General features: G+C 39.3%; 1 long non-coding RNA gene across 1 annotated transcript in view; it reads left to right on the top strand.

The window, feature by feature from the left end:
• The window catches only part of LOC136849147 (uncharacterized), a 170,512-nt gene extending 157,116 nt beyond the window's left edge, over positions 1-13,396 (top strand). The window contains exon 4 of the long non-coding RNA XR_010856242.1: positions 13,315-13,396. This is a non-coding gene — a long non-coding RNA (uncharacterized lncRNA). The remainder of the gene's footprint in view (positions 1-13,314) is intronic.
• The last annotated feature ends 8,522 nt before the right edge of the window (positions 13,397-21,918 follow it).

Below are 21,918 nucleotides of genomic sequence, written 5' to 3'. Positions count from 1 at the left end.
TATGTATCAGTTCTTTTGAAAATGTCCTAGAAAACTAAAGACGAAACAATTAGGATTTACACCCTGTATTTAATTTTTTCCTGTGGTACATCTGCATGATATATGTTTATATATATATATATATATATATATATATATATATATATATATATATATATATATATATATATATATATATATATATATGAATGTGTGAGAGAGATAAATATACCTTTGCATTAAATGTGTGTATGTATATATATATATATATATATATATATATATATATATATATATATATATATATATATATTATATATATATTATATATATATACATATATATTATATATATATATATATATATATATGTATATATTATATATATATATATATATATATATATATATATATATATATATATATATATATATATATATATATATATATGTGTGTGTGTGTGTGTGTGCGCACAGTTGCTTCTTCCTCCTTAAAGAAAAAACGCTTACGTTATAGGCTGATGAAAGCTCTAATAAAAGCTCCTGCTTAGGACAGAACCATATGTGTGTGAGCTGAGAGCTGAGACTATTCCTGTCATTTCGTTACAACATATTGCTTAAAGCGCTAGGCTCATAATTCCTTTCCCAACACTGATTCGAATCACTTAAGAGGAGCAGGGATATTATTCATTTCACTTGGCTATGATTTTATAGAATCTTGTTTGAAATATACTAAAAATACATCAGGACTAAAAGTATATTTGGAATAAAAATATATCAGGCTAAGATGTATTAGAGGGTAAAATATATTAGAAATGAAAATATATTAGGACTAAAAATATATCAGGCTAAAGGTATATTTGGAATAAAAATATATTATTCTAAAAGCATAATAGTACTTAATATAATTAGGCTAAAAATACATTATGGATAAAAATATATTATTCTAAACTATATTAGGACTGAAAATATATTATGTTGAAAACTTATTAGATATGTATCGTTGTGCGAATGAATATATGCCTGTAACTAAGGCGAATATTCCAGTCAGAATAAATTTTGCAACTTTACTGATTCTATTTTAAACTCTTCACGGAAACACAGCAGGAGAACGATGCTAAACGCTGCTCTTATGAGGCACATTCAATAAACACGAGCCCAGAAACACAAGGGCTTAGGGGCGCGAAGGTCATACTTCATACTACGGGAAATTTCCGACTTCCATCCCCTGGTAACGTCGTTTTGCCCATAATCCTCATTCCTGGGATTGCAACTGTTATTGCAACTAAAGCTGCTTTGCTGACAGGGAGCGCGGTCTTTGCTACGCAGATGACCAGGGGGCGATGCTCCACCGACGACAGCTGTCGCCTCGTGTCTTCGTTTCTTGCGTCTTCCCTCTCTCTCTCTCTCTCTCTCTCTCTCTCTCTCTCTCTCTCTCTCTCTCTCTCTCTCTCTTCGAAAGGGTTTAGAAATGTCGGATTTCTTTACGGGGAAAAATAGCATATTCTGATGGCTGGAGAGAAACGTGTCAAGAAATAGAAGTGATGGTAAATCCAACCGAGAATAGATAGAACAATTCGTTCTTAAGCATTTTAAATTTTTCACACTGTTGTATTATACTTGCTTTCCATAAGTGAGTTAACGTTAGTGGAAGGCTTGATATGATGCTGATTCTGTTTTGTCTTAATTTTAATGAAGATAGATTATCTGATATTTTTATTTAAAATAAAAACCTTTTTTGCATTTCATAACGACAGTATTTTTTTAATTTGATAATGTTTAGTTCACTGACCACCTTAATGGAAGTTAGAAATGTGCAACATATAGTTGTAATAAGCAATAATGAACTCAGGTAAAGAAATATATTCTTGAATTCTGCTCAGAATTAGAAAAAAACAGGTAGCGCATAATGGCTTCACATGCATTTTTAGTTTCCTGTAAAGAAAACTATTTTGCGGCTTTGTCTGTCCGTCAACACTTTATTCTGACCGCACTTTTTTCTGTCCGCACTTTTTCTATCCGCCCTCAGATCTTAAAACTATTGAGGCTAGAGGGCTGCAAATTGGTATGTTGATCATCCACCCTCCAATCATCAAACATACCAGATTGCAGCCCTCTAGCCTCGGTAGTTTTTATTTAAGGTTAAAGTTAGCCATAATCGTGTTTCTGGCAACGATATAGGATAGGCCACTACCGGGCCGTGGTTAAAGTTTCATGGGTCGCGGCTCATACAGCATTTTACCTAGACCACCGAAAGATAGATTTTCGGTGGCCTTGATTATACGCTGTAAAGAACACTCGATTGCGCCGAAGAAACTTCGGCGCATTTGTTACTTGTTTCATTTAGTTATTAGACAGGCCATGGAGAAAGAATATAACTACGCTAAAAAGGCGGAAAAAGTAGTAGAACCAGTTACCTCAAGTGACCGAGTCCGTCACTGAGCTCGTGCAGCACACGTTTAGCCCGAGTTTTATTTAGGAAATTTACTGTTTAAGAGGCTTAGGGATAACATCTATTCAGGGCAGCCTGTTTTCATGCAATATGCTTTGATTGCCACATCATTCTGATGGTTCAGTATCTGCATGAGTATCGTTAATAAATATAAAAGAAAATGTTCGAACATCATTGGAGTGTGTTGCTAGTTTTGAGCACAATTACCAATATAATATAACCACTGGAATCATGAATTTACCAGCTGCTTTGGGATTAGCAGGAAGGGCACACACTGAGACATTATTGCAAGCAAAAGTATTAAGATTAATAGTGCTAAAAATAAATGTTATTTCTACGTGAAGTCTGCATGCACTTGACAATCATTAATTTGCTCATTGTTAGATAAAACTACGTTCATATTCACGTGGCACATTTGGTGCTTTTCTGTTAATCTGGCAGTCTTCAAAAACTTGCAGTACCAGTTACAAATTCTGATACCATTGATGTCATCATCTATATATATAATCTCAAAATATTTCATGTAGTCATTCCTATATGTCTCCCGCATCACCAGCGTGGTTGCTGTTTTTAAATTCTTTATCAACAGCAGGGTATAATTTTCACGAGAGTTGGCAGGGACATCCGCTAACTTCTTAAATCAATATGTCTCTGTTCTCTTCTAAATATTCAGTTGTCAGTATATAAATACATCTTGTTTATATCCTCTGTGAGCCCCTTGATTTCTAACCAATTTCCCGTCAAAACGGCAGAGTTCCTCTGTTCCCTCTTACGTATTTCCCCCCTTGAAAAACACGGCTTGTCTACACAACAAATCCACTGCAGGGTTTCAAGAATATGATTACACTGTGCGAGCATATACTCAAGTGTGCTCTCCCGCCACAATGTAATAGCACGCATCTCGTTGCTGACGCTGATGGAAAACAACAATTTACGTAGTGGGAGTATATATAACTTCGTTATGGATATTAATGTTTACATGGCGTGTTTTCTCTTCTCCTCGTCTTCCTCCTGCTCCTAAGAGTGCTGTTCTTCATTACCGGGGAAACAGAGCTTTTAGAATTTTAGATTTTGTCTCTGGGTTTCTTCTTCGTCTTGCTTTTGTTCCCGTTTTCTATCTAGATTAGCCTGCCTCATTCAAAGTCATCTTAGAGGAAGGCTTTTTTTTTATTTTTGTATGTTGTTGTTGTTTGTTATACATATTTTATCAAATGTAAAATTCGTAAAGTAATAAGACATTACAGGACGTCAAAATTGTGTTTACATTTTTCAGATTGTTATTGTATGTTGTATTTGAAGATCAGGATAAAGAGAATAGACGGTTTTCGGTTTGTAAGTTGCCTGATGTTCCGCATACTTACATTAAACTGCCGTTTCTAATATCTTTTAATTTAGTTATTTTTCTCATAACGTCAACGAATCCTTTTACAAAAAAAATATTCTCCACATAATAATAGTTAACATACGATGACTTACGTAGGGTTACATTGTTTGTAAGAAGGAAGTATAGCCTTTAATTTATCAAATAAATTATGCTCAGTAGCAACTCTCATTTAACTTGTATTTTGTTTCGTGTAGAAGTTACTTCATACATCCTAACTGAAATATGACCGCAATGCAGTTTTTTTTAAATAATACTGTATCATTTCAAAACAAGAAGCTTTTTCTCCTTTTTCATTCCCGAATAATCAAAGATAAACAGGTTTGACCATCTTTAAAATCAAAAGTGAAGCGTTATCAAAATCTCCGAGAAAACAGTCATTTGCACTAGTCCTTACCCATTTTTATCATTTATATTACGTCATGTTTTGTTGTCATATTCGAGTTTAAATAGACCAAGAACTCATTAATATTGGTGGGGTAATTGTGCTTTTTACTCTATCATGTTTTATTGAAACGAACCTGTAAGTATCAAAAGTTTATTTTCTTACTATAGTTAACGGATAAAGATTAGGTATGGTCAGTTGCATTTCTTTAAATACAGGAATTCGTGATTTCAGGGGCTAAATTCCTTTTACAGAAGGAACCAACATTTTTATTTTGAAACCGACAAAATCGAGGGCACGGTGAATTCTATAACTTCTTTTTGTGTCATTGATAAAAAGGTGTTTTGTTTGATCCCAAGACATCAGTGTAGTTACATTTCAGTTTTTTTTTTTTTCTAATTTTCTTGATACAAGTAGTTTAACTCATGGAATGCACTATTTTCGTTTTGCTTATTATTCTCCTTTTTTTCAGTACTTTCATAACCTACTGGAAAGTACAGTGAAATTAGATAATTTAATTAACTCGGGAAACAATGTAAAAAGTCCACCATAGCACAATAAATATCTCTGGTTATGAAAACACAAAATGCGATCACTTCCCCACTGGAACAAAATGGAAGTGTTTTACAAACACATCGCTTATGGACATCTGTATTTGCTGACTATCTAATCGGATTAATCATTATTATCTGACGGCTGTTGCCTCTTGGAAGCGATTCCCATCTCGTTCGATATAACTCACTTTAGGACGAAATAACATTTGGCTCTCCTGATAAATGGAATTAATGCAAATTCTATTAGAACTCTCTCTCTCTCTCTCTCTCTCTCTCTCTCTCTCTCTCTCTCTCTCTCTCTCTCTCTCTCTCTCTCTCTCTCGTATTCTTCCTCCTTTTTCCCTCGAGGGCTTAGGCCCACATTGCAGGTATTCCCGGAAATTCAGAAACTGCTGTTGCCGTTCGTTCATGTGCAATTGAATCAGGCTTTGTCAGCAGATTTTTTTGTGCCTTTCATACCTTTTATTGAGTCAGTTATCCTTTGCTCATTTTCTTTTCTTATATTCCATGTTTTTTTCATATTTAAATGAATTTGTTTGTATGTCATAAGGATTTTTTTTTATCTCCATTTGTGTTTTTTTTTTTATTTATCCTTTCTTACACTTGTCTCTCCATCTCCTTAACTGACTCTTAATGAATTGAAACTTTACCCTGGTGACAGGTTTAATTACCCGAGAATGGACGAGCAGACCGACATGGAATTATTCTGTATGGTCTCCCCTCACACACACTTGTATGAGACAACCAATATCACTGCACGAGAGGTTGCTGGCCACACTGCTTCCGAGCGACAAGTCGCTCCTTGGGGCACATAATCCCAGAGGCATGTGAAGCAATTATTCAAGTTTTGATACACGAGCTTACAAAGTTAAAAAGCAACCATGTTGCATACAAAGCATCTTGCACAGTCTGGTGGTATATAGTCTGGTATAGAGTAAGTCTATGATCCGTTAAAGCAGAATAGGCCCTTAAACCTACGTTTCTGTAGCCAAGTAAGAGTACAGTGTGTACATAGTTTTTAATTTATACAAGGGAAATTTAAATACTATTGAAAATGTTATCAACTTTTGTTTTACGCACGGAAAATAACAATGTAATTTAAACAATATTACTAATACATTCATACATACACACACACACTCACAGTGATATTGGTTGTCTCATACAAGTGTGTTTTTTATATCTATAAGAGGGGAGATCATATAGAATAATTGCATGTCGGTCTGCTCGTCCCTTCCCGGGTAATTAAACCAGTCACCAGGGTAAAGTTTCAATTCATTAAATAAACAATAGTGAGGTCATTCATTTCTCTTCTTCACCATAGTTTAATCCAGGTTCTCCTTTTTCGCTGGGGTTTTCCAATTTCTGCTGCAAGAGCGCAGCCTATACCGTTATCACTGAGCGGACCGGACATTTCTTCACTCGACCAGGTTTCGGCAAACTGAAGTGAATCCGAGCGTCCATGGCCAATGCAGATACCGGAGTTAGAATGGAACCTGCTCCGCCGGTCGTATCGTCTACGGGGACCTTTAGATGAAATCGCTTAACTCATAAAAGCCAGGTCATTGTAACTTACACACGGGCCATATGCTAATCAAGTTCATGGTAATGTGTTTGAAAATGTAGCCTTCCATCTTCTCATTTAAATTAGAAATGGAAAGGCTGGCAGCATTCAGCCGTTTTACTGTGAAAAGTTCCATTTTACGTTTCAACTCGTATTGGTTAAGCAGCTACTGTGCATTTCAGGGCCGTGCCTAGTAGGTTTTCGTCGATAAAATCTTACCAAAGCATCGGATATGGATCGTATTTTGGAAATAGCTATTTGAAGCCACAGCCTAATTGGCAAAAATATGCAGTGATGTCTAATGTGGATAATTAAGGCACTTATGAGAGTAAATCACAGAAATTTAAAGGGAGACTTGGCTAAATTTAGGAAGTACCCAGAGAATGAAACAATGTTGTGACGCAAACTATGACATCAGACGTAAAAGCAGGTTCCCAGAAGTAAGATAATGATCGTAGAAACACAGATATTTGACCCTCGTGTTCAGTAAGCAGTACCTGACTAGGATTTGCGATAGTTATCGAAATTTTATTTTCTCCATTTCCGTCGAAAGTTCTTCACTTATGGTCTGCTCAAAGCGCAAGACCCTGATTCACACAAGGCTAGCTTAATCTTAAACAAACAACAGCATATCCTTTTACGTGATTTTACATTACAGTGTTTGTTTTTTTTATTTCATAATTCCTTCAATTTCAATAAAGTTCATTATAGTCAATAGATTAGTGGATTATAAAATTTAGGGCATAGCCCAAGCGCTGGGACGGTGAGGGACGAGTATCATTCAGCACTACAATGTAGTTAAGATTAATTGAAATTATATATATATATATAATATATATATATATATATATATATATATATATATATATATATATATATATATATATATAATAAACGATGTAAATTAAATAATCAAAATAACTGAAAATTGAAAAAATTATTAACTTCAAATCCATAAAAAAAAATCAGTGAATAGATTAAACCTGGAATACACAGACTCGCTGATAACCACTCAACAACCCTACGGCAGGCATTAGTGTCAATTTCAAGTAAATGAATCAAGCTTATAGAAACAACAAAAGTGACGCAGAGGCACACAAATAAAATAATGCAGGGAGAGTAGTGTGTTATACAAAGCTCTGCCGATTTATTATGGGATTGATCATGCATTAAGGAAGTTAAGGTTAGAACACTTGCGTTATGTTACATTCATTTAGCAGGACTAAGCAGGTACACGTGAACCGGAACTTTTGAGGAGACAATATAAATCAACAGAAACTCCAGGGTAACAATGGTTGTGTTCACAGAGAGTGTTACTGTAAGACTTTGTGCATATTTCAAGTTACAGGAAACGTGAAGTGTTACTGTAAGACTGTGCATATTTCAAGTTACAGGAAACGTGAATTGTGCCATGGAACTGTATTACACAGTTAATATCCTCATTTGATGCCCATTCCCTTGTACTGTACTTAGAGACATGACTAAAATAGGAGAGAGAGAGAGAGAGAGAGAGAGAGAGAGAGAGAGATGTAGGGTAGGTGTCCGAGTGTGTGAAACAATATAAGAATTCCATATACTACTACTATTACTACTACTTCCAACATCTGAGTCTTCATTCATAAAGTATATGGGCGGGGTGTCTAATAAAGTACGTCATACTACAGTATCAATGAGTGGGAGAACCTCCAGTGATGACGTTTTACTAGCCTCTGTATACGACCCTGCTAGATTTAGGCAAGTTTCCCTTTAAATTTTTTTTATTTACTCTGGTAAGTGCCTTAATTATCAACATTAGACATCGCGGCATATTTCTGCCAATTAGGCTGTGGCTTCGAATAGCTATTTCCAAAATACGATCCATATCCGATGCTTTGGCAAGATTTTATCGATGAGAATCTATTAGACACGGCCCTGAAATGAACAACCGTCAACTTCCAAATCTTTAGTTTACTAATTGTGTCAACCCGTTTATGTTTATGCTATGATATAGCTTCATATTCTTAAAAGATCTTATTCCTGTAAATTGACAATAAAAGTATAATTTCATACTTGAAATTCACAATTATCGAAACTTGGTGGTAAACAAAGTCAGTTTAGTTTAATCCATTACGAATTAATCAGTGAATTAATCATGTTACTTCATACCAGTTGTTCCAAAATTTATTTTTCAGACAAAGCTTTAGGACCACAGAGCTTCAGTCACCTTTTAGTCATCTTACCGCACTTACTAGGCAAGGGCGCGTGCTGGTATAAACTAGTATATTTAAAACTACCCATCTTCGAAGAGTTAACTGCCTCCAAATTATTCTTTCGTGTACTGGACCCTCGACTAATGTACAGAAGACAATAACCGCATTTTAAGGAGTCAACCCTTAAAGCCAAAGATGAACCAGGCAGTCGGTATAGTATTGCCCATTTTCGTTTTCACAATTTAAGTTAAAAATTTGATCAGGCAATTCACAATAGTTCACATTAGTCCTTCGGCAACCAAAGCTTTTAGTGCACTGAATCTGCGGTCTTGCATTAGGGTAAAAATTAACTAAAACTTTCAATTTTAGATTTAAAGCAACCATCGAGTACTTTCCCCCCCCCCCTTAAGTTTCTCTTCCCAGATATGTCAAAACTGGATTTCTCATAACCATCGAGTACTTTTTTTTCCTCTTAAGTTTCTCTTCCCATATATGTCAAAACTGGATTTCTCATAGGTAAAGTTTTAAAGTTTTTTTTAAATTCCTCCTGTCCCTTAAATGTATAAGGATATGCGTCTTATAGGAATTAAGCAGTTTGGCTGTCAATTTTTCATAACCACCCTAGAAACTTATTAGAATCAGGATTTAAAGAATAAAAATTAATTTTGACAATTTAATCCATCAGACACCATGGCACACCCTTGCTTAACAGAATATTCATCTAAAAAACTAATTATAAAAAAAATTACAGCATTAGCATTAAAAGATTAAAATCAAATTATGAAAGAAAATTTGACCCCTCAGTTTTGGAAAGTAAATTAAATGAGGGTTCTAACATGAGTCCCAGGACAGTTAGTAACCACTAACTTGAACATTAAAAACCAAACTTAAAAGGGCTAAAATATTCTAAAATCGAAGTAGATGAAAACCAAGAGGATTGCAACATTACAAAATCTGTAAGCAGATGAAAATCAAAAGGGAACTGTAAAAGCCATGGAGCTTTTTTAGGTGTCAGTGTGGACAGTTGGCTTCTCCACAGTCACATCTTTCACTGGACAGCAGACGAAAGATAAGTTCACGCCGTGCCTCTGGAATAGCCATGGCATTATGACGCCCGTCACTGCTACTCTCGTTGCTGGCGCTGCTTCCCCCAAGACTACGGCTTCCACTCCGAATGGGAGTCCGGCTGCGATTGCGATTCGTCACTACTGCTCTCGTTGCTGGCGCTTCTTCCCCCCAGACTACGGCTTCCACTCCGAATGGGAGTCCGGCTGCGATTGCGATGGCGATTCGTATTTCCCCGGACGTTCGAATCGTCCCCTTGGGGAGGATCGACGTCACCAGAAGCACCCACACCAGCGGGAACAGTAGTCTCCCCAATGCCTAAGGCGGAGAACATTCCGCCTGTGATGATCTCCCCGCTGTAGAGGGGAACCATGAGCTGGTCGTTCCCGTCTGTAGGAGCAGCTCCTACACTGGCCGCAGACGCCATGTTGACGTTGGCATCGTTTTGAGAGGACAAAGCAGCATGCGAAGACACCGGACCGCGCCTGATCCGATGTCGACCCCCTTGGTTGGGCAAGTTGCCGTTTTCTTCGGAGATGTCTTGTTCATTATCCTCGGGAGGAGCAGACCTATGGCTGACCCTTCCTTCCAGCCCGTGTGGACAAAGATTTCTCCAACTCATAGTGAGTTATCGTCTAGGAAAGTGTGACCTCTGTCGTGGCAGACGCCTTAAAGGACGAGTCTGTGTGCTTGACCCACAGACTTCACTTCAGATCTTCCAAAGTTACACGAAAACTACCGATAGTTAATCACTAATTTCCACTTACTTGAAGTAACGACGATTTCTCGGATTGCTGAATCTGGATTCCCCTCTTTAACGCCTAATTATATCGTTTACAGGGTTATTTTTAAGGGGGGGAAATCAAGGTATCTAGCAAAACAATGTGTGCTCTCCTTTTAATTAGTTATTAAAACCATATTGGTCTTCAACTGGTAAAAGCACAGGATATATTCATTCCTAATAATTGATACTTCTGGAATTGCTTTACCAGTGCATTGGGCCTCGTATATGAAAACCTCGATAATAGGAATAGAAATAAGAAATGAAACTATTTTTTTTTTCATTTATTTCAGGGTAATAATAGAAACCAAAAAACCCTTTACTCGTAACTAGACAAATGAAGCGAAAATCTTAACTTTGTATAACATTAGTCTCCCCCACCACTGACCTTAAAGCAAGTATGCCATATTGTACCTGGGTCCAAGAATCGAGACGGTGCTATTATATAATGCGCCAAGGGTCTGCTCTCTCGTCGCCATAAGTTTTTCTGTGTATAATAATGACACTTTATTATGGGTAATAAACTCACGTTTAGATTTGCTGTCGTCCATTACTTGTCCCTACATAAATGAGCAAAAAAACTAGTCTTGCTCGGTCTAATAAACTCGTTATTATTCTTTTGGTGTGGCTGCACTAGCATATATATATATATATATATATATATATATATATATATATATATATATATATATATATATATATATGTATGTATATGTATGTATGTACACATATATAGTATGTGTATTATATGTGTACATATATAGATATATGTATGTCTGTGTATGTACATATATATGGTGTGTGTGTTTTAGAGTCTGCATAGTTAGTTGAATGCATGTGTTTCCGGCAATATTTACGCGGTAGTTAATTAAAGCAAAAGGTCAGCTTTCCGCTGTAAGTATCTGTGAGCATTTAAATTTTCACACAAGAAAAATATTTTCCGATTTTTTACTGAAGGTTAATTCATTTTGAAAAGAAAGTTACAAAGTTTACGTTGTCTTTTTTTGTGGAGTGTACCACCTGCAGAGTTTTAATGATAGTGAATTTTCAGTTGGATATTATACTTTATAATTTTAATGGAGTATGGTTTTCATGAGTATCATCCTTGTATTTATAAAATGAAAATGCAGCCACTGTTAACAGTTTTTGTTCTTGAATGTTCAGGGTTTGTTATCCAAAAAGTGCGGTCAGATAAATTCTCTAAATGTCAAAGAGAACAGAAAATATCCGGGTATAATATTGCAACTCGGTCATTTTCTATGACTGCATTTGACACTCGCTTAATGATGCTCATTTTAGAGAAAGTCAGTCCTTATGGTACACGGCACCTTCACTCTATTTCTCACCTCTCTCTCTGATTGCTGGGGTCTCACATTCTTCCAAATTCCAAATTCTCAAATGTCTATGCATGTAAGACCAGAAATGACACACGGCGTTCCTGTCTATTGTACCATTTCTCTGTACAACATGTACAGATGAATTGTGTACGTAATTGGTTCAAGTTGGTTAAATTAATTTCGTTAGCAACGATGACCAACAAGGTCCGGTTTCTCCGACTTGGTCATGCGACTTTGGCACCAAAGGATATTTTTGGATTTAGTATGTAGTGTGTGCTACTTCAAGGCACCTGTTAATTCTGACAAAGGTGACACTGTTTTGCCACTTGTAATTTACAAGAGGAAGTGTAAATTCTTCAGTGATTCAACAACTGTGTTTGGTGGGGTCTCTTTGCAGAAATGAAACCAGTCCCAGTTCCATGATTTGTCAAAACCCTGTAAACATTAACAATTTTTTTAAGAACAATTTAATTTTATGCAAAGAAGTGTTACGGCTACAGAGACACCGAACAACTAGTTAGAATTTGCACACCCTTTTACCTAACTCGGTAGCGATCCGGTGGAGAAGACCGAAGCATTCTTTGGTGACCAATTTGTTATTTGTTAAGATATTCGGTATAGATTTTTATCGTTGTATAGGGTTTCTTTTTCGTAATAATAAAACAACGAAGCAATAACGTAAGTGTCATCACAATGAGCGATTATTTTTTAACATGCTCTTGGGAGACTAGTGACATGAAACATCAACTGCCTACAAGCATTTCTCGAGAACTATTCAGCTCTTCAAGATTTGAAGGTTTTTGCCTTGCAGATCCTTAGCAATTTATCCGTTTCTAAATCCAACAAAGGGATTTATTAACTGTTTGCTAGTAAATTTTGTGGCCATTGTAACTCTTCCGTCACTATTAACGAGTAAGACTTGGGTTGCTCACATTCCGGATTTAGTATGGTGGTGTGGAATATCTCCATTCCCTGAAATATAATAAGTAAATCTGGAATCCGCTGCCATTCAGTCAGTTTTGCTGTAAGATCCTCATCGTGCTGATTATCCTCTAAACTTCAGTGTCGGCGGGCGGAACTATTTCTTTGTTTTACAGGATTTGCAGGTCATGTCTTGAAGTAATCATCGTTCGAGGCTTGTATTCATCGATGAGAAAAGTGGTATTTTATGACGTCAATCTGGAGAAGCAAACAAACCATTTTTCCTACTTTGTCTTATTCTTCTTTTACTGTTTTATTCTTCCTTTACATTGTATCACCGTCACGAAACATAAATGAAAGCGCTACAACTGTTGTACGAGCAAGTCTTTCATAATTCAAGCTTTCTCCTCCCTAAGACTTCATTTTCAATCAATATCATTTGTTCCTTGTCTATTGTTAGCCAAGATTCATTGCAAAAAAATTTTACTTATTATTTTAAAACATGATTACACTGTTTGCAATTTTCCTTGTAAAATATACATTATATTAAGTAGCTCTGCATTTGTACTTTGGCTTCTTAACCATATGTGCTATTAAGCATACCATATAATGAGTTCATACATTTCAAATAAAAAAATAGTCATTCCATATACCACTTCTGATAAAAAAAATTGTATAACCGTTACTTTTTTCTTTTTTGGTCACCAGGAATAGCACGAGGTCTTTGTATATTGCCTAAAACAAGTATGGTAGCTTCACGTCAACCACCGACTAGTAGCTATAATCTAAGGTAAGCCACACAAACAAAGCACCTGTATTTCACTTCATTTTTAATACATGTTCTTGTCTGACCATTTCCATCCCCAACCTTGGGAATTGGAATAATATTAACATCTAAGGAAATAGAGAAATTGTATGAAATCTGTTATGAACTGGTATTTAGTCTGTTTGATGTGTCATCATCGCATGCTAAATATGAAAAGGAGAGTTTTACGGGCATATGGAGGGCATGGGAGGGGTGGCTAATGAAGGAGAATTAATATCCTTAATGGGTCTTACCAAAAATATTCTCAGAGAAAAAAATGTCATTAACAGTTCCAACAAGGAGGTGGGGCCTCTTTCTCCAGTACCTCCACCACCGCAACCACCTACCCGACGATCATATAGGGGCGCCGGTGTTGATATATGATCATTAATATTTAAACTTCCCTCAAGATATGCGACTAGCCTGGAGGAAACCATGTTTTTAGAATTTCATTTTGTTATACAGAAAAGGTTAGTCGGTGCTTCTCTGGCTTGTCATCCACGCTTCACCTACTCCGAGGTGCTATAATAGTACTAAACAACGTATGGTAAATGTAAAGTCGACGGCCGCAAGAAGATATCGTTTATCAATATAATTTGTCGACCCCACTATATAGAAATGGGTGCATATAATACTTTGATCCCCGAGGGGATAGTACTAAACACGGCGTTCTCCGAGGGGCGTCCCAAGTAGGTGACGCTTAGATAACAAACCAAAGTAGCACCGGTTAGTTTCTAAAAAAAAAAAAAAAAAAGTTAAAATCAACGGCTTCAGATTAGTTATGCGGAATAAGACCTTGGTATTTATTAAGTTCTCATCGCCCCGACTGAGGCGACACCCATCTTGTCTTATCCGAAAGTTGTGCAGCAAAATCAATTTAGCGTCAATATGGAGTTCATACTTCTCCACTTTATAAGGATAATAACGACTAGCTCCATGATGAAGTTATTAGGAGTTCTGCTAATTGCTTAACATGTAATTTTATGATGAAATAGTCTCATTCAAAACCACTCTAAATTCAGTCAGATTAAAGGCATTCAGGCTCACCTTGCTCAAGTCAAGGGATGTATGGAAGAAATGGGTCGAGAACCTCTACTGAAGGAGCGTCTGAGGTTTGCAGTCCCCTACTGTAGGGAAGCTACCGTAGAAATACAGCAGAATGATCCTTTCAGAAATAGGAAAGGGCTCTCGTTTCAAACAATTTTCCGATAGTGATGAGCGTAAATTAATCTTAGACTCCCCTACTGTGATAGTTTGCGAAGTAGTTTGATATGTCAGTATTTTCCTCTGAAATATCAATAAAATCTTTAGTAAGTTTTTATTATCTCGAGAAGCCGACGTATATAACGATATTTGGTATAGAATTATTAACTTTAGAAAAGATACTGCGAAATTGTATTTTAGGAAAAAATCCAGTCTTAATGTACCATTTGACCTAAGATAATACATAAATTAAAAAGGTTTAGTGGAAAAGGAGTTCATAGTCACGTTAAAATTATCTTCAAATTATTTTTGTGAACGAAGAAATTGAAATGAATCACTGCGGATAATAAGTTCTAGTTTTAACGCCACAGGTATAAAGTCAAGTCATTTAACTTGAAAGGAAAATTGCCTATAACAGCCTACGGAAAATAGAAAGCCATAGACGGCGAGCATTAGTCAAATTGTGTTCAAAGCTGAATGAATTCCAGTTGTAAGTGTTAAAGAACAAAGGAAAAGCACTGCTTATGCCCTGTTTTGTCAGTGGACAAATCTACGTCATAAATTGCTCCCGGAGTGGATAAAAATCACAACCGGTGAATCGAGTGAAAGAGTGTACTGCCGCCCTTCCCAGGCGAGGAATTTTTCTGACGTCTTAAAACTCGGCAATTCCATCTGCTACCTTAACTTTGTCCCGCATTTTTCCGTCTACAAGAGGGGATTGCTGCGAGGGGGTCTTTATTTTCGCCGGTGATGGCCAATATTGAGGTTTTAGGGAAAGAATTTTCAGACCGAACTGATTGCTTTTAAAGATTTTTCAAGCAGCATTTTTGCGGCTGTTTCTTCTGACCTACATTCCTAAAGTTTGTTAAATGAACTCGTCTAAACTTTGCGGCCCGGAAAACTTTCCGTATGAGGCGGAAAATAAAGATGGTCGATTGTTTCTCGATGCTGTTGTTTATTAAAAAAAAAAAAAAGGCCTCCAGCAAAACACTAAAGTTTATGAGTTTACACAAAACAACTCCATCCAATTTACTCTATTTCCTTCTGTTACGTATGAACAACTAGAGACAACGCTAGAGAGAGAGAGAGAGACAAAGAGAGAGACTGATTGATTTATTCTTACTAAAACTGGCATCACAACATCTAGGTTATTGAGGCTGGAGAGAGAGAGAGAGAGAGAAAGTTAAGAGAGATTAAAATAAAATATGGCCTGTAGAAAACTGCAAGGATATTGGGACACGGAAAGTGTATTTTTACTGTCGTGGGTTAAGGTTTTTATATTCCTTGACACCAAGGACATCGTTATCATTTCTTATTTAGTCAAAACGGTGACATTTACAGGAACGGTATTGTAAGCAAAACAAACTTAAATGCAGAAGTATGGCCGTTAATGCTTGCAAGATATCTCTGTAATCACTGTAATCAATAATAATTTGTCAGGGTACGACATAAGCGTAGACGATTGCGGGGAGCACAAATGACAATTGGAGATATTTTGACGGTAGTTTTTTCGTACAATCCGTCAGGCTTGAAATGACATCTCTGCACTTTCCACAGTGGACTTTAAAACATGAGGTCATGTAAGCAGCCGGAAATTAAAATTTACATATATATATATATATATATATATATATATATATATATATATATATATATATATATATATGTGTGTGTGTGTGTGTGATATATAGATATATATATATATATATATATATATATATATATATATATATATATATATATATATATATATATATATATATATATATATATATATATATATATATATATATATATATATATATATATACATATATATATGTATGTATATATATATACATATATATATATATATATATATATATATATATATATATATATATATATATATATATATATATATATATATATATATACTTATACGTAATAGATCTCCTGTACCAGTGGTTGCGATACATGCCTCACGAGCGAGAGGACTCATTTTATTTTCCCGAGCAAAGAGGAACTTTACCAGCACGTTTCATCAAAACCCATTATTGATACGTTGACTTGGCTATTATTATAAACCTAGTAGTCAGTCGTCTGTTGTGAATTGCGGCTATAGTGCAAAATACGATGAGATTAGCAATCGTGTCCAAAACCACAGAACTATTGATAAAGCGTTTATTACTTTTTGGCCTAAAAATCCTTGCAAAATTAATTCGGTAGAAATTTGTACGGCTGAACAAAACTAGAATTCTATCCCTCTTTGTGATCCGGTTGTTAAGGTCAACCGCACCACGGTTATATATACTGTATGTATATATGTATATATTATATATATATATATATATATTATTATGATTAGCAAGAATTCGCTAGCAAATTACCTCCCCCCCCTCCTTTGTTGTTGTTGGTTGTTGTTGTGTTTCATTTACTGCCAGCCGGCCGATCGATAGACCATCCGTCTATCGACTTAAAACCAAGGGTTTAAAAGATTAAAGGCGCTCCCATTTTTGATAAAGATCTTTCCTTCGAGGCAAAAGTAATCTGGCTTGGGCGTTTCTCCTACAGGCCAAAACCTCCCCTGCGGGCAGCAGGTGCAATGAGTCAAAGCATCTGTGTTGGGCGCACCCCTGCCCCATAGGAGGGGATAAAGGCAAAAGCCCACGAGGTCTCGACACACACGCGGGCTGGAAGATATGGAGTGAACTTGTGAAGACGTCCTCAACACCTGGCCCCATCGATGCCCTTGCATCCTAACCACGTGGCCCTTTCCAAAGTATACTTCTCCTCGTGCCCTTCGACCGTATTCCTCGAGCCCACACGCCATTGCTTGGAGTTTCGAGGAGTCCCCATCGCCTTGCCCCTTTACGGAAGCCCTTGCATCTCACCACGTGGAAGAAACTCATCCTCGGAAATCGCAAGTCATCCACGGACCGCCTTCTACACGCCCTCGGAAAATCTGCTAAGAGGGATCCTATCGTGGAAGCTTCTCGACTGTGGCTGGGATTCCCCAGTTTCATTCAATCTACTTGAGTTCTTCTTTCCCGTACTAATGTCATTTATGTAAATACACTACTTTAAATGTGCCCACGTGTTTTACGTAATATTTCCCTCAGTAACAAGAGCCCTAAGCTCATATGAAATTCTCCTTTGTTTTCCTCTTTTTTTACGTTTTCCCGTACCCACGAAGTCAGAATCACAAGGCTAAATTAACTTAAATTGTTGCTACCTGTCTCACAGAGCATATTTCAAACTAAAACCACGGAAAAACGTAAAAATGGCGACCTGGCCATAGATCTCGTTTTGCAGTTGCAGTTCCCCTAGTGTTGCTTTATTGCATTTGCAACTTGCCAGATCAGCTATTAGCAAAGCTAAGCTGGGTACGAGACAATTACGAACCTTTTGTGTAAAACCAGCACACAGATCCAGAAAATTCCACGTAAGTAATGTGTTAATCTTAGCAAAACCTTTTTACAATCGTGACTGTTCCTAGGAATTAGAAATAGGGACGCATGTATTCACTGAGAGAAAAGAACCGCCGTATTAGATTCGTTAATGCATGCCTTTCCGGATAGGTAGTTAGGAAATAACCAGTGCTAACCATCCTTTGCTTCGAGGAATAGTGCGAAATTCCTCTGTGTTAAAATCCTTGCCATATTCTTGCTTCGAGGAATAGTGCGAAAGAAATTCCTCTGTGATAGATTTTACTTCGCATTTCGAATTAGCGAACTGTTATTTAGGCGCGAATAAAATTCCCACGTGGGACACGACGAAGTCAGCTTGCATTGCTGAAAATTCTCTCAGTGTAGTTAGGATTCGAGTTAGGTGTTAGGAAAGCGAAATTTAAACTCCGCTTATAGGGAAAATTACTAGGCCGTTGTACTGTTATCCTCTCAGACGACTGGGAAATTCTCCGAATCCCAGACGGTATATAAATATACGGGTTCATTCACCCAGAATCTAAAAATACCTCCGGTGTTGGCCAAACGACCTGCACCCCCACCCCGCCCATGCCCGCGTGTGTAGCATTTTTTCCCCATTCATTTCCCAGCATACATTTTTCTTTGGGTTTCCCGTTAGTAATTTCTAAGTCCTAAGGGACGAATCGTAATTCCAAGTCCTAAGTGACTCCTAAAATTCTACGTCGCACGTGGCGAGAATTTCCCCAAATTTCAGTCCTCAGGGACTCCTAAAATTCTACGTCGCACGTGGCGAGAATTTCTCCAAATTCCAGTCCTCAGGGACTCCTAAAATTCTACGTCGCACGTGGCGAGAATTTCTCCAAATTCCAGTCCTCAGAGACTCCTAAAATTCTACGTCGCACGTGGCGAGAATTCCTCCAAACCCCAGTCCTCAGAGACTCATACAAAAATTCTACGTCGCACGTGGCGAGAATTTCTCATTCCTGCGGGAACCCAAAATTAAGTCCTTTTGAGACATTATATAGTGTAGTTCACACACATCTAAGCCCTTACGGGACTGATCATTCTAGTTCGTTAGAACAACTCCTTAACTTCACGCTACAGCCGGCCAAGTCCGAGCGTGACAAAATCCAACTACGTCTTCCGAGACACATATGAAAATTCGTTCGCCAAGAACAACCACGTCTTTCCAAGACATATCAAATTTTAACAAGTCTCCTCAGACTTACTAATCACCTGTCGTATTCAGACAGATCCATTCGCCTGCAGTCTGAACAATTGAGTGTTTCAGATTCCTGCAATTGAGTCTTTTCAGACAACCTGAGTCTTTTCAGACATATCCTATACCCATTATTCCAAGATGGCTAATACCAGAGCCCAACAAAACGAGGATTTCAAATTCTACATGTCCGCTGGGAAGGACATGGGACTGTCGGGGGCAAGATCTGAGAGCATGGGTTCAAGAGCGAGTGGACGATGCCAAGGCTGAGAGAGCAAGAGAACGTGAAGAGAGGGAGAGAGAACGAGGAGAGAGAGAGGGCAAGAATTGCCCAAGAGCAGGGAGAAGGATAAAGAACGTGAGGAGAGAGAGAGGGCAAGAATTGCCCAAGAGCAGGAGAAGGATAAAGAACGTGCAGAGAGAGAGAGGGAACGAATTGCCCAAGAACAACGAGAAGAGAGGGAACGAATTGCCCAAGAACAACGAGAGGAGAGAGACAGAATCGCCCAAGAGAAAAGGGAGGAACGAGAATGGGAAGATCGAGAGCGACAGCGCGCCCACGAGCTCCAGATGCTAGAACGACAGCCCGCCACCCCCCCGCCCCCTGCCGCGGGGATGAGTGCCCTCAGCCAAGCTCACTCGTTCATGCCAAAATGGACCGAGTCCGAACCCGAAGTATGGCTTGAAAGGGCCGAACGAGTCCTGGAGTGCTGCGATCTCTCCCCCGCGGAACTCTCCCTTGTTCTCACTAAATTCCTGGGCGGAAAGGCCCTCGTTGCCTACCACGCCCTTCCCGCAGACGATCGGGGAAACTGGGAAGCCGTACGCCAAGCAGTTACGAAGGCGTACGAGATTACCCCCCGAGCGGTGGAGGAGACGTTGAGAGAGCAGCCCAGAGAAGCAGGCCAGACTTGGTCCGATTGGGCGTACCATTCGAGAGCGGGCGTTGACAAAATGGCTCGATTCCGAAGGAGCCACTAACACCGCCGAGGTACTCGAGCGGTTTAAATTCGAGCATTTCCTGCGCTACGCCCCTCCTGCCCTCGCCACTCATATAGTGGAAAAAACCCCAGCAACACTCACCGAGTGTTGCCGAATAGCAGACATGTGGGAAACTCACCACCCTCAAGAAGGATCCATGGGGCGGAAGATAAATCCCCCGTCCCTCCTCGGAGGTTCAAATTCCCACAAAAATGGGAACTCGGGCAAGCCCCTAACTTGCCATTATTGCAAGAAAACGGGGCATTTCTCCGAACAGTGCCGGAACAAGAAACCGGCTCCTCTCTCTCCCGGAAAACCGACAAATAACACGCCTACGCCCTCCACAGGGGCAGCGCGGAAAGACTTTAGCCAGACCTTTTGCACGGCGTGCAAGGTCTATGGCCATTCTCCCGCATGGGCGAAATGCCCACGCAATAATAAAGTAAATACTCCCACCGTCGCCTTGGCCGTCACAGATCCCACATCATTAGGCCCTCCCGCCGAAGGGCCTGTATACGTGGCCCCTCCACGAGGTAGCCAGCCCGCGCGCCGAGTCACTGCATTCGAGGACTCGGGCGCACAAATCTCCCTCATCCGAAGGGACAGAGTTCCCTACGGAGCTATCGTCAATAGACGAAAACTCGTCACGATCGAGGGAATAAATCAATTTAAGATGATACTCCCTACGGTCCAATTGAGAGTCACAAGACCTCACCAATCCAAAATGTGCAATCTTGCAGTAGCAAGCCATCTCCCCGGAGGCTATGACGTCATCCTGGGACAGGACTTTCAGTCCCCACCGAAATCACGACAATCTAGGGGTCCCCATTCCCCGAATCATTCCGCGGGCGCGAGTAATCCTCCCCCGCTTCTCCCTCAGTCAAGACTGGCGCCCCCTGGGTACCAGGAGGACGTGCAGTCCCCACCAGTGCCCCCTGAGTACGATGTACAGTGGCCCCCTCGATCGGTTCCCGATCCGATTCCAGTGCCCGGCCCTGCCTCAGTGCCAGTGCCAGGGCCCCAATCAGATCTCCCTTCAGGAGATGCCAAATTCCTGCCGGTGCCACTTGCATGCCCCGAGCAGGGCCAAGCTTCGTCCGTCCTGACCGACGAGCCCAAGAAACCTCTGATAGCGCCTGCCTCTGCCCTAGTGCCAGCGCCAGAGCGCTACACCGATCTCCATTCACGGGATCCAACTCAGGACCCCGTCTCCCCCGGCCTGGCACCGCTACCAGCGTCGGTCAGAGAGACGGTTCCTCCCGACCACCGCGGAAGCTCACCTGCAGGTGCGGCCTCGCAACCCGTGCCTGAGCTGGTCAACGTTACCTGCGAGCCGCTCACGCCACCCCCGACCGCCTCCTCTCTGCCTCAGCCCGTCGCCGACGCAATTGCAAGTCAGGATTCTGCCATATCTCACTTGGCCGATGAACTACAAGAGCCGCGACGGATCATGGTAGAACCCGCACGGAACACTCCTGCGTCAGCTGTCGCATCAGCAGGCCCAGGTGGTACTCCGTGCCGCCCTCCGGTCGCGGGCCCTCCGCTTCCCCGGCCGAGGACGACTGTCCCATTTAGAAAGACTCGAGGCGAAATTACCACAGGCGTGGGACATTCCAGGTAATTTACAAAGAGCTCTAGAGCTCCCATGGCACCTGTGCCGCCCTTTCATTTTTCGAAGGTCTTGGCACCCCTAATCC

The sequence above is a fragment of the Macrobrachium rosenbergii genome, chromosome 20 (assembly GCF_040412425.1).
Source record: "Macrobrachium rosenbergii isolate ZJJX-2024 chromosome 20, ASM4041242v1, whole genome shotgun sequence".
NCBI lineage: Eukaryota > Metazoa > Arthropoda > Malacostraca > Decapoda > Palaemonidae > Macrobrachium > Macrobrachium rosenbergii.
Note: the sequence above shows the minus strand (reverse complement) of the source record. Positions and strands in the feature narration are given on the sequence as shown.